The sequence below is a fragment of the Symphalangus syndactylus genome, chromosome 8 (genome assembly GCF_028878055.3).
Source record: "Symphalangus syndactylus isolate Jambi chromosome 8, NHGRI_mSymSyn1-v2.1_pri, whole genome shotgun sequence".
Taxonomy (NCBI): Eukaryota; Metazoa; Chordata; class Mammalia; order Primates; family Hylobatidae; genus Symphalangus; species Symphalangus syndactylus.
In genome coordinates this window covers 29,818,512-29,831,952 of record NC_072430.2, presented here as the reverse complement: position 1 = coordinate 29,831,952, position 13,441 = coordinate 29,818,512, and the positions used below count along the sequence as shown (strand labels likewise).

At 38.4% G+C, this 13,441-nt stretch overlaps 1 long non-coding RNA gene across 3 annotated transcripts in view; it reads left to right on the top strand.

Moving 5' to 3' along the window:
- LOC129487574 (uncharacterized) overlaps positions 1 to 13,441 on the top strand; it is a 162,228-nt gene that overhangs the window by 90,853 nt on the left and 57,934 nt on the right. For 2 of the 3 annotated variants that reach the window (XR_010122282.1, XR_010122283.1), the window contains exon 3: positions 2,121 to 2,308. The exons of the other annotated variant lie outside the window; for it this stretch is intronic. This is a non-coding gene — a long non-coding RNA (uncharacterized lncRNA). The remainder of the gene's footprint in view (positions 1 to 2,120; positions 2,309 to 13,441) is intronic. 3 annotated transcript variants of the gene reach the window in all.

The window sequence follows — 13,441 nt, the reverse complement described above, 5'->3', positions numbered from 1 at the left end:
CAAATGTCTCCTTCCATGGAAGGGTATTCTATCACAGTCTCTAGAAATACTAGGATGGACGAGGTGCACCATTCATAAAGAATCTCTGCAAGTGTCTAAGCAATATAATTATTTTCTGAAGCTTATCTAAACTCTTCTGGCTTTTTGTATGGGGAAGTATAATTAAAAAAACATTTGAAAATAGATTGATTGCATGTAATGTTCAATTTAAGAATTGTGATGACTAACACTTCTCATTAGTATGTGAAAATGCAAATTTCAGATAACACCAACAGACTTATGCTTAGGACATAAATAAAATCGAAAACAGGGAAATGCTGAGACATCAGAAAAGTGCCCCATGTAGTCATTTTTCTTCCCCTTCAACTATTTTATTTTCTTATTTGAGTAAAAAACATTTATTGCCAATAATTGGGAAGACAGGCTGTATTATATTTTAATGTGTTTTTTTAATTTTTTTTTAGCTAAAGATATTGCAAGCCACTTTCTAGTCCAAGATTGTCTAAGTCCTAACTCATGCCTTATTCTCATTTTTATGGATTGCAATCTTATATGTAAATAACTTATTTAAAAATATGTTGGTACATGATGTGTGGGAAGGCCCTAACTTGATTTGTTCCAAGTAACAAAATTGAAATCATCTATCCCTTTACTAATGGTTTTCAATTGTTCTCTAAGGACATCAGATGGAAGTTAATTATTTCAGGGAGCATTTCCAGGCTGCTGCTGTTTGTACACCAATCTGGCTGTCAATTCTTGGGTCTTCACTATCTGTTGCCTGGGCCAGAATGCAGTGGCACGATCTCGGCTCACTGCAAGCTCCACCTCCTGGGTTCAAGCAATTCTCCTGCCTCAGACTCTCTAGTAGCTGGGATTACAGGCACCTGCCACCACACCCAGCTAATTTTTGTATTTTTAGTAGAGACAGGGTTTCACCGTGTTGCCCAAGCTGGTCTGGAACTCCTGACCTCAGGTGAATCACCTGCCTCAGCCTCCCACAGTGGGGATTACAGGCGTGAGCCACTGCACATGGACTCTATTCACTGTCTTTTTATAATGCTTTTAAGCAGCTCACTTAAAAAGTCTCACTACATTGTCTTTACAATATTTTATCGTAGTTATATGTTACCTCAAAGGTCTGATAAAAATATTTTGTCCAATTTTAAAATATTACATGGCAATACAATAATTAAATTTGTGACTGACTAGAGAATATTGATAAAATTAAATGCTGTAGCCAGGCTGATCTCCTATGGCTCCCAGTATAGCCAGGAATGTTCCATTTAGGTTTCCCTCTGTCTTGGACACTCTTCCCCCAGATATTGACAAATCTTGTTCCCTGTGTAGTCTCAGTTTTCCCTGACCACCTATTATCAAATAGCACTACCCCCTCCTCTCCAACCTCTTGATTGGCTTTATTTTTTTGTATATCAATTATTACTGACATTTCTGTTATACGATTATTCATTTATTTTTTGTTTTTCCTGAAAGAACTCAATGTCCATGAAAAAGAGGAATTTTGTCTGTTTACTGATAATTCCTCAGCTCCCAGAACAGTGCCTGGCACATCAAAATATATATATATTTGAGACAGAGTCTCACTCTGTTGCCCAGGCTGGAGTACAGTGGCACAATCTCGGCTCACTGCAGCTTCTGCTTCCTGGCTTCAAGTGATTCTCCCACCTCAGCCTCCCGAGTGTTCGGGACTACAGGCATACGCCACCATCCCTGGTTAATTTTTGTACTTTTAGTAGAGATAGGGTTTCGCCATGTTGGCCAGGATGGTCTCGAACTCCCGGCCTCAAGTGATCTGCCTGACTTGGCTTCCCAAAGTGCTGGGATTACAGGCGAGAGCCACCGTGCCTGGCCAAAAGTTCTTAATAAATATATATTCTAGAAACAAGTCGTTGAACTTGAATGCTCCCTAGATTCAATGGATTGTGATTCCTAAATGAGGTCACTTTAGTCATCAGATCCACAGCCTCCACATTTACAACAGCAATTCTCTAAATCATTCCTGATTTTCTCCGCATGGGTATATGAAGTGGGCAGTTGCTTCACATTTAACTATTCACTGCCTGCAACTCAGATATCCTCCATTCCATGTAACTCTCCCATAGGTCTTTGGAGTCTATGCCTGAAATGACCACACTTAACCAAGAATAGATTTTTCCCAAAGAGTGTTTCCAAGAGCCCTTCCTGAATTTCAAACAATAAACGTAGTGTTTATGAAGCACCTATTGGAAATCATGCTGGAAATATCCTGTAAATAAATCATCTCTTTTGATCTTCACAACAGTCCTACAAGGTATGTTGCATCAATTCCTACATTATTAGATGGAAAATCAGAGAGTTGAAATAAGTGGTTCAAGTTGACATAATTAGCATGGAGCTTGTCCAAGATTCGGACATAATGAACAAAGTTCAAAGACAGATGTTTTTCTATTTTCTCTTTCTCTCTCTCTTTCTTCTTTCTCTCTCTTTGTAAAGGAGCTATTAACCACAATTAGCCAAACTGAAAAGTTTGAGGGCACAGCCAGCAGGACTACCCTAACTTCTGACACCAACTGAAAGTTCAGGAAGTTCCTCAAATGACCCATTTACTAGAAGGACTCTCAGAACTCACTGAAGTCCATTATACTCACAGTTACAGTGTATTACAGGAAAATAATACAGAATAAAATCAGCCAAAGGAAGAGACACCTAGGTCAGAGTCTGAGAGGGCTTCAAACATGAATATTCCCTTGTCTTCTTCCATGGAATTAGGATGCATTATTTTCCCAACATTAATGTGTGACAATATTTATAGAGTATTGCCAACCAGATAAACTCTGGAGCTTCTATGTGCAGAGATTTCATTGGAGTTCTATGACATGGGTATGACTGATTGATTGCACACGTGGTGAATTATATTGTATGATCCAAAGCCCCTACCTTAAATCACACAGGAGCTCTTTGTGGTGTGGTTAGGCCTCTTCCTAATATTATCAGGTCTTACCGACTCCACCCTGAGCTCCTGTGCCGCAAGCCCCCTCCCTAAACAAAGGTGCTTTTATCAGATATGAAATGATCTCCTAGAAGTTGAGGCCAATCGCCAGACCTCTCTTTGAGTAAGACCAAATTCTTTACTACACAGAACTTGATTCATTTACGCAGCTTTCAACATCTTTTAAAGACAATGTGGCCCATTTTTATGACTAGGGTGCTTTGCCAAATTGTACAAATAAACTTAAACTTGTGGACTCAGAGAAGTCCTGCAACAGACTGGAGACAGGGTGACACACACACACAGAGACCACAGATTTGATCATCACATCAGCTGTTACACCAAGCGCCATGCTCCATCTTTCAAAGCTTGTTATAGGCTTGGCAGGTTTTTGGTTACTAAGCTGAGAAAAACCTCAGATGACAGCAAAAGTGAAACATCAGGACTGTAAACTACTAATTGCCAATTCTATATGTTTGCAAGGCAAACAACGGGGCAGAATATCAGTGGTGAGAGATTGCTGAAGTTTGTACTTATGTAGCTAGTAGAAAAATAAAATTATGTAAAATCATTCTTCTCTCTAATCCTGTCCCCATCCCCAAATCAAGAATCCTTAATGTAAAGATTAAGGAGCCCTGAATTTAAATCCTCAGTCTTTGAAGCACTTGGTCTATATGTTTATGTAACCTACCTAACCCTGTCTCTATGTTTTGGGAATATGAGAATGATAGGTAAAGTAATATTATGCATTATAAAAATGATTGACTTACACTCTTCACCAGCCACATGTTTGTTGCTCAGCATGTTGTTCAATCTTTTTTATTCTGTTTTTCCTTTTTCTTTTCTTTCCTTGTTTTTTTTTTTTTTTTTTTTTTGAGATGGAGTTTCACTCTTGTTGCCCAGGCTGGAGTGCAATGGCGCCATCTTGGCTCACCGCAATCTCTGCCTCCCAGGTTCAAGCAATTCTTCTGCTTCAGCCTCCCAAGTAGCTGGGATTACAGGCATGTGCCACCACGCCCAGCTAATTTTTTTGTATTTTTGGTAGAGACGGGGTTTCACCATGTTGGTCAGGCTGGTCTCAAACTCCTGACTTCAGGTGATCTGCCTGCCTTGGCCTCCTGAACTGTTGGGATTACAGGCATAAGCCACCGTGCCGGCCAATCCTGTTTTTCTATAACGTCCCAAACTCATAAGGTCTTCATCACAGAATAAGCATTCAATGTATGTTTTCTACTATTATTTTTACTAAAGCATTGGGATGAAGTGAAAACCAGTTGGTTAAATCACACTGTAAACATCCTGTAAATAGTCTCTTTTGAGCCTCGCAATTCTGCCAGGTATGTTGTATCAATTCCTATATTATTAGATGGAGAATCCGAGCTTTTACACCTGTTAAATACATCTAATCCAAAATGGTTTACTGTCTACTGAGTTTAAAATCAGCCAGAAATACTACTACAGATTTTTTGAGAAACAGTTTCTGAAGTAAATATCAAAGCGTCCTTATCACCAGCTAGTGTAAACCAAAAAGACAGCAAAAATTTGAAAAAAAGAAAGAAAGAAAAATCTATAGAAATGCAGGTGTAATGAATGGTTAATAGTACTGCCCCTTTTCTAATATTCCCAGTGGTTTCCATGGTGGTGGATCTCAATGAGAAGGAAAAAGAATGTTACATTCTTGTTTTCTGAATAACTGAATAGGGAACCATTAGAATTTTTGTTTAATCCACGAAGGAGATAGAATTAAGAATACAATGTAGCTAAAGGGGGATTACCCAGAGGTAGTTAATCTTCTCAGAAAGTCTTTTACTTTTTTAAATCTGTTGCTCATTAGCCACTGTTTTTTTGTGTTTTTTTTTTTTTAAATCTCTTTTCTTTATTCCTTTTTTGGTGAAGATTTGTTGCTATAATCATTTCGCTAAATGCTCTGAAGTAAAGTAAAAGTAGAAATAGTTTGTTGGCAGAAATACATCATTAAATGTGTCCATTCATAAATACGAATAAGAATAAAAATAATAAATACTATGATATTCATGATATATAATATACTTAATTTAAATATTATAGTACAAATTACATATGTTATAGTGTATATATTATATTTACAAATTTACATTGTTATATAGTAATAAATGTTATGACTTTAATTTCTATTGAATATTTCATATGTAATTCATACTGTACATATGCTAGCTCTTTAATTTTGCTCCTAGATAATTTTGTTACCCTCAATTTATAGAGACACAAATATTCTGAGTGAAGAAATGATTTTTTTAGAGTCACCCACAGAAATTGCAGAGCTAATATGTGAATCCTGGTCTCTGACAGAAAAGTCCATAATCTTACCAATGTTCATGTTGATGATGATAAAAGAGAAGCAAATCAACAATAATTGCTATCATATCTTGAATGCTTAACATATGCCGCAAATGCTAATACAGTATGCACTGTGCTAAATACTTTACTTCCATTATCTAAGGAAATAGTCTCAGAGAAATCAAATGATTTCATCAAGTTTGTAGTTAGGGACTTTCCAGCGTATGCCATATCTTAAGACTTTTCTTCAATTTAATGATCTCCCTGTTATTCTGAAGAAACTGTGTACATTTCTGGTGACAAGATCCTTTCCTTGACAACACTTTGACCAGGCTCCTCTGAGCTCCCTCTTTGACTAGGCCAACACTTGAGCTCCTTTGTTCTTTCTTATAGAGTCCAGCTGTGCAAAGAGTGCATCCTACTAAGTGGGTTCATCAAGACCCATCTCCACCCTCAATATCTGATCACCCTCAATATCTGATTGGGTTCCTCATCCTCCCCCATCACCCAGGTGACGTGTGATTACCTTGGCCTGCCTTCAGCAAGAATCCTGTTAGGTGGGTTTAGGTAGAATCTCCCCTTATGTCTGATACTCTCTTTTAATAATTTTCCATTCACCAGATCCTTACTCTGGTTCTTGGCTATACATTTCTTGTTACATTTAGAATTAAGCTTGAGTCTATCTTGATACTTTTTTTTTGCCTTTACCGTAGGTTTTTGTTGTTGTTTTCTGAATAAAATCTGTTTTTATTTTATTTAACTTTAACTACTGTCCAGCTCTGGTTTTTCTTTAGCACTCTCAGGTGAGAGGTGTCAAGATTCTCACTATTATGAAAGATTAGAGGCCGAAAATTGAAAAGACCTTACTTCTGTAATTAACAAGCCATGATTTTATTGCTGATCTGACACATTTATGACCAGCTTTGAGGGCTGAGTCAAGTTATTTGATTCCTCTATGCTTGGAATTTTGTTGTCAATAAAGAAGTAAAGTAAATTTGTGTTAGAGTACAGCTGTAAGTGACATTCACTATATCTCAATGTTGAGGAGTTTAGGCACGCTTGTGCAATGGATGCTATTATTGCTCAGCTGCATTGCTTTCAAAAACTGTATTATCACACAGTAGGATGAAAGCATCATATTATCTAAGAGAAGTAGAAGAGCCAGAACCTGGAATCTGCCCTGACGTGATTTCTTGCAAAATTTCATTTGTTCTTATCTGAGTGTGTAATCTGGGCCTCCATAAGGGCCTTATTAACATTGATTTCTTATCGATCTGTCACATGCCAATGTTCACTTGCAATATACTTGACATTTGGCTATCAGAAAAAAAGGGAATTGGCAGAAATGTGTCAACTTAACTTTTGACCAAAACGCTATGTAATTGAACGGGAAAGCAATGTTAACATTATGCATCTGATTCCAGTTCATGTACTCAATGGGCTAACATTTTAGAGCACCGATCCTTAAAATTCTAATGCATGTCAAATCGGTATGTAAATATCAGCAATTCTGGGGAGATTTGCAATGTACAGCCCTATGCTAATGAGCAATATCTCAAGGAGCTGGAGGTTTTTCTTTTCCTCTGTGATATGAATTGGAAAATTGGAAAGCAGGTCAACTTACGAAGTTGTTTGGAGACTGTGAGCTGTTTGTTAATAGATGCATAGTGCCTAGACTATGTAGGACCTAGAATCGTATACCAGTGACAATAAATAGCAGATAAATATTAATTCCTTTCACAGCCATTTCGTTATCTCCAATGATAATAAAAAAAAATTAAATAGCATTAATTCCCAAATAATAAAACTCAGATATAGAGTTAACTAAGGGAAAATATAAAACATGCACGCTTTATATTCAAGGGCAGAAAAGTGTTCTTATTCAGCTTATTTGGGAAACTTGCAAGTTTAGAAACAAAAATGTTCTCCTCTTTTCAAAAGCATGACTTGATGTTTGTCCTTGGTCTTTATCTGTGAACAGGCAAAAGCGTCATTTAAAGTATGCTTTTTACTCATTGTCCTGTATTCAAAATACTTTCATTATAGAATGGCTGATACTCCTACTGGGAATAGTTGAGGAACTCATAGTGATCTAATCCATTCTAACGTGCTCTAGTCCCAGTGCTGTTATTTGTTCTGTGTAAAGTTTCTTAAGCTCCATGTACTATCAAAAGGAATAAGACATAACTCATTCTTCTAAATGTTATCATGAGACCTAAACATAAAATGCTTTAGCAAACAGAAAGCACTGTGTAGAGTTAAGTAATACGATTAGCAGTATCATTCATTTATAGTTTGCAACACAACAAACAATGCTGCCCCTCCAAAGTTTGAAAGGCATCTTGTCTTCGGTCAATGGAAGTATTCTGGAAAGGAGCTCCTCCACATTTAAATTATATTTTTAAAGCAGCCTATTAAAATGTCTTTGAAAAGTTTACACTGCAGTTTCTCTTGCATATATGGATCTTTTCCTCTTGTAAAATCCCAGGGCATTTCAAATAAGGAAAGGTCATTTAGCTCATCTGGTCGATTATAGCTGCGATCCATTTCCCCTACAAGAAGCAAGGGAAACGTTTCTCAATGTGTATCAGAGAAAAAAACTCTTAGGCCATTAGGACTAAAGCACTGCATATGCCACAAGCACTAGACACCTAATTTCATCACAGACGATTGATGATTCTGCCATCCGGGCAGAATCAAGCCCGGGATACTGGGACTCAGTGCTTCAGTACGGAGGCAGGTTCACCGCAGCCTTCATCCAGTTTAAAAAATATTTTATTGACACATAGAGCATTCAGAGTCATAAAAATATATCATGTTTATCACTGCTTTTATGGCATGCATAGGTATGACACAGGGGCATTGAGCCATACAGCATTAGACAAGCGTTTATTTCACCCTGAGCCGCTGGGAAGAATACAGAGCTCAGCTTCTATCCCAGGAGTGGAGCCAATAGGACAGATTTCATCAGAAATAAGCATTTAAGAAAAACAGAAAAATCAATGCAGATGCATGTATCAGTGAAGTGTCCTGATTGGGGTTTTCTACGTGTTAAACAAGCCTGTTCCTGATACATTAGTGCACATTTCTGCCAAAGGCATTAGATTGCTAAACTGGAGATTTTGAAAAAATGATCATCTTTCATGGATGTGGGAATACAGCCAGAAAATTTACCTTTAAGCACTTTAACTAACACCCGTAGTTTATGATTACATTATCACCCAGACTCTGATATATATTTTTATAGAGAGCTATTTCCTGAAGAATTATGATCCAAGACATTTGGTTTTTGAGTTACCAAGTGGACGGTTAAATGTGCATCTAGATTTAACAAACGCGAAGCCCTCCATTATCTAAAGCCAGGTTAGGGCAAAGTTGGAGGGACAGAGTGTTACAATGAGAATAGAGAGTAGATTGATATTTGCATATAAATGACAAATGTGAGTAGGTGGAAAGGAAGCATTAAGAAATTTGCATCTGATTTAAGCCTTGTCCTTATTCAGCAGATTGCAAGTGTCACAACTTGTTGGGCTGTTAGAAAGGTAGCCAGGGGTGAAGACAATGTTGGAAGAGATGAAGGGAAATGAAGTCTTTATAAACAGGGACATGCACATCAAGTGCTCAGAGAAAGTTTCAAGGCCTTTGCTCGGAGTGATTACACCCCTGGCCTGGCTAACTGTTTAGCTCTCTTGGAGGCAGAGAAACTCTCCTTTTACATTATACTACCCTAGGGCTATCTAACTTCTACCTGCTTCCGAAAAGGTTACTATTTTTTTCCTGTGAAACAGCATCATGGTGTTTTTTGTGTGCGTTAAAACACATGCATATGACTTTTTCCTCCAGGGGACTTAAACTCCTTCAAGGCAGAGACCATCTCTTTAATGTATATGTATCCCATAATTTTCACTAGTCCATAAGAGTGCAGCAAATGACATACATTAGGCCTTAAATAGCGAACAAATGAAAGAAGAAAGGAAGAAAAGGTGCAGTGCAGAATGACATTATTATAATGTTTTGTTTGGGTGCAACATGCATGAACTAAGATGCATCCTCATCAAGAGAAACTACTGAAAATAGAAAATTAACTTTATATTGAACAGTGGAGGAGAATATGGCTTCCTTAAGAAAACAAAAATAAAAATTAAACTTCCTTTGTTGTAAAACTACCTATCCCATATTCCAAATTACTCAAATTTAGCACTTGATTTTCTTTGGGTCCAAGCCAGCCATACATGATAGGGTAGGCTCTCAGTATCAGACAGACAGCCTCATGTCACAGTATATAGCAAGAAAAGGTTTTGTGTCAGGAAAAATAAAGATATACATTATTTTGTTTCACTGTGTTTAAAATCTGGTATCAGATGCCATATAATGAGCTAGGCAATAGCAGGTTCCTTTTGTAATAACCTGGCAAGACATATTGAATTCTCTTCTGTATTCCAAAATGAGACATGCATGGAAAGAATTGTTCAGCTCCTTTGCGCTATGGAGTCATTTACCTGTTCAGGATGGCTTGCTGGAGGATTGTAAAGAATGGCAGGCAGACACTTTTCCCTTGGTGGAACAATTGCTCACGTAGAGTTTAACTTGTCTCTGTAGCTTCCAACATACTTCTGAAGTGTGCTACTTAGAGGAGGAAAAAAAAAGGTGTTTTCAACCCAGAGGTATAAAAAAAAAAAAAAAAAAGAAAGAAAAAATGATGTATGTTTCATCCCATCTAATCTATCCTATTTTAAAGCAGCAGTGTTTAAAGAGAAGAGCCCTAGCGGCATACTAGTCAGTGTCTTGCCTGGCAGAATGCAAAGCGGTACCACGAAGAAGTTCTGTCATTTTCCTGCTGTCTAATCTTGGGTAACTTACTTAACTTCTCTGTTGTCTCCATTTCTTCATCTGTAAAAAGGGGGATAATAAGATCTTTATTTCTTAGGAACAAAAGAGTTGACACCTATATAGCCCTTGAACAGTGCCTGTCTCATAGTAAGTGCTCCGTGTGTTAAATACTGTTCTTGAGGCCAAAACGGTGGTTTGGCAGCCTTGGACAAAGTGTGTTTTTTCTGTTTCTTTTGCATCTCATTCGTGATGTGACACAACAGCTATCTACTTCAAACTCTTCTTTTCAGTCAAACCCACTGCAATTATTTCCCAATTCATAGTGACTTCTTTACTCACATCTTCCAAAATGACAAGGTTCCTATTGAAAGTATGAGTATCTGGCCGGGTGCAGTGGCTCATACTTGTAATCCCAGCCCTTTAGGAGGCCAAGGCGGGCAGATCATGAGGTCAGGAGTTTGAGACCAGCCTGACCAACATGGTGAAACCCGGTCCTTACTGAAAATACAAAAAATTAGTCGCGTGTGGTGGCACGTACCTGTAATCCCCACTACTCAGGAAGCTAAGGCAGGAAGGATCACTTGAACATGGGTGGCAGAGGTTGCAATGAGCCGAGAACATGCCATTGCACTCCAGCCTGGGTGACAGAGCAAGACTCCGTCTCAAAAAAGAAAAAAAAAAATGTATGAGTATCCAGCATCTATGAAACACTTATCAACCACTTAGGAAATCTGCTGAAACAACTTCAGTGAGTCTTCTCTGCCCACTGAATGAAGTTTCAACTCCTTAGGCTTAGATTCTAGTATTTACAGCTCTGATAAAGTAGTCCTCAGCTTTTCCATCCAAATTCTCCTGCTGCTTCCATCCTCTCTCTTAACCTACAGCCAATGCAGCCTGCTTATTATTCTTCACACCTAGGCTGTGTATGTGACCTGTGTTTCTCTCTTTCCTTTCTCTTTCTTTCTTTTCTTTTCCTTTCTTTCTTTTCTTTTCCTTTCTTTCTTTCTTTCTGTCTTTCTCTCTCTCTCTCTCTCTCTCTCTTTCTCTCTTTTCTCTTTTTTAAGACACAGTGTGATGGTTAATATTGAGTGTCAACTTGATTGGATTGAAGTATGCAAAGTATTATTCCTGGATGTGTCTGTGAGGGTGTTGCCAAAGGAGATTAACATTTGAGTCAGTGGACTGGGAGAGGCAGACCCACCCTCAATCTGGGTGGGCACCATCTAATTAGCTGCCAGCCCGGCTAGGATAAAAGCAGACAGAAGAATGTGGAAGGACGCGACTGACTGAGTCTTCTGGCCTCCGTCTTTCTTCTGTGCTGGATGCTTCCTGTCCTTGAATATCAGACTCCAAGTTCTTCAGCTTTTGAACTCTTGGACCTACACAAGTGGTTTGCCAGGGGCTCTCAGGCCTTCAGCCACAGACTGAAGGCTGCACTTTCAGCTTCCCTACTTTTGACGTTTTTGGACTTGGATTGGCTTTCTTGCTCCTCAGCTTGCACATGGTCTATTGTGGGACTTTACCTCGTGATCGTGTGAGTCAATACAACTTAATAAACTCCCTTTCATATATGCATCTGTCCTATTAGTCCTGTCCCTCTAGAAAACCCTAATACAGACAGAGTCTCACTCTGCTGCCCAAGCTGAAGTGCAGGGTTGCAATCATAGCTCACTGCAACCTCAAATGCCCAGACTCAAGTGATCTTCCCATCTCAGCTTTTCAAGTAGCTGGGACTACAGGTGCATGCCACCACGTCTGGTTAATTTTTCTATTTTTTGTAAAGATGGGGTCTCGCTCTGTTGCCAAGGCTTCCATCCTCCCACTCAGCTTCCCAAAGTGCTGGAATTATAGGCGTGAGCCGCCACACACCGACTTCTGTTTTTTTGTACCTGAAAGGGCTATTCTGTACGCTTACATTGGTTCAATTCTTGCCTTTTCTTTAAGGCTAAACTTATGTATGTTATTTCCTATGAGAGCTTGTTCTCGATTCACCCAGGCAGAAAAAATCGCTTCCCCCTCCAGATTTCGATATCATTTTCTCATGCCTTACAAATGGAAGGTTTTACTCTAAGGCTCACTTACTTGCGTATCCATACTACTTCCATCAATAAATCATATGCCTCCTGAGAACTGAAGCTAAAAAAAATGACACTCTCCTTGCCCACGGCAGACACTTGATAAATATTTCATGAATCAATGAATCTACCTACCTACCACACAGAAACAGGGGTTTGACAAAAAGTTCCCTTTCCTAATACAATTAGTATAGACATCTCATCATGTTTATTCAGTGAATATTTATTGAGAATCAAACATCATCAGGGTTTGAGATTAAAGTCTGTGATCTTAAAGACTGGGAGACATTTGAAACCTCTTCTTGAAGGATATATTTAAATAAATAAATAATAGTTTAATAAGCTTTAGCCTTGGACTATGTATATAGATAACTGCCTGAGGGTTAATATAATATTATATATAATCATCTATATATTCAGGCTGGCTTCACAGGAGAGGTAGGATTTAGACTGAATCCTAGAAGTTTTCCAGATGAAGTCATTGAGATTGGCAACCATGGCTCCATTGAGAATGGAGCAAAATCATGATTCAAGACAGTGAATTATGAAAGGAGCAGGTAAATCATGACTAGAAGAGTAACTGGCATTTATTAGGCACTTATTTTGTGTCAACTATTAAGCTAGGTTCCTTCATTGTCATCATAAACCTAGAAATTAGGTACAAATATTTTTCCCATTTCACCAAGAAGAAGAAACTGTAGAGTATTAGCCAGAGTTCTCCAGAGAAACAGAACAAACAAGAAAGAAGGTAAGAGGGGGTGGAGGGAGAGTTGCACTCAAGTTTGAAGAAAGAATTCCCTCTTCTTTGAGAAGGGCAATTGATGAAATGAAGCTCATCTATATGATAGAGATAAACTGCTTTACTCAAACTCCATCATTTAGAATATTAATCCCACCTCAAAATCACCTTCACAGGAACATCCAGAATAGTGTTTGACTAGATATCTGGGTACCATGGCCTAGCCAAGCTGATAAAATTAACCATCACATGTGGCCTGCAGAGATCAAGTCATCTCGTCATGAACACCAAGGGAAAGTTCATACAGCAAATATGAGGTTAAGCTGGGATTTAAACTTCTACTTGATGTTGCCTAGTTTGCAGACCCAGGAACAGGATATATTTCTGGAAAGAGCTGGTGGGTAGTATTCAAGCCAGGCTCCTTAAGGCAAAGCTGAGAGTTAGAAAATGAAAGACTAGTTACGACTGCCAAATCCGAATGCTTAGACCAAGAGT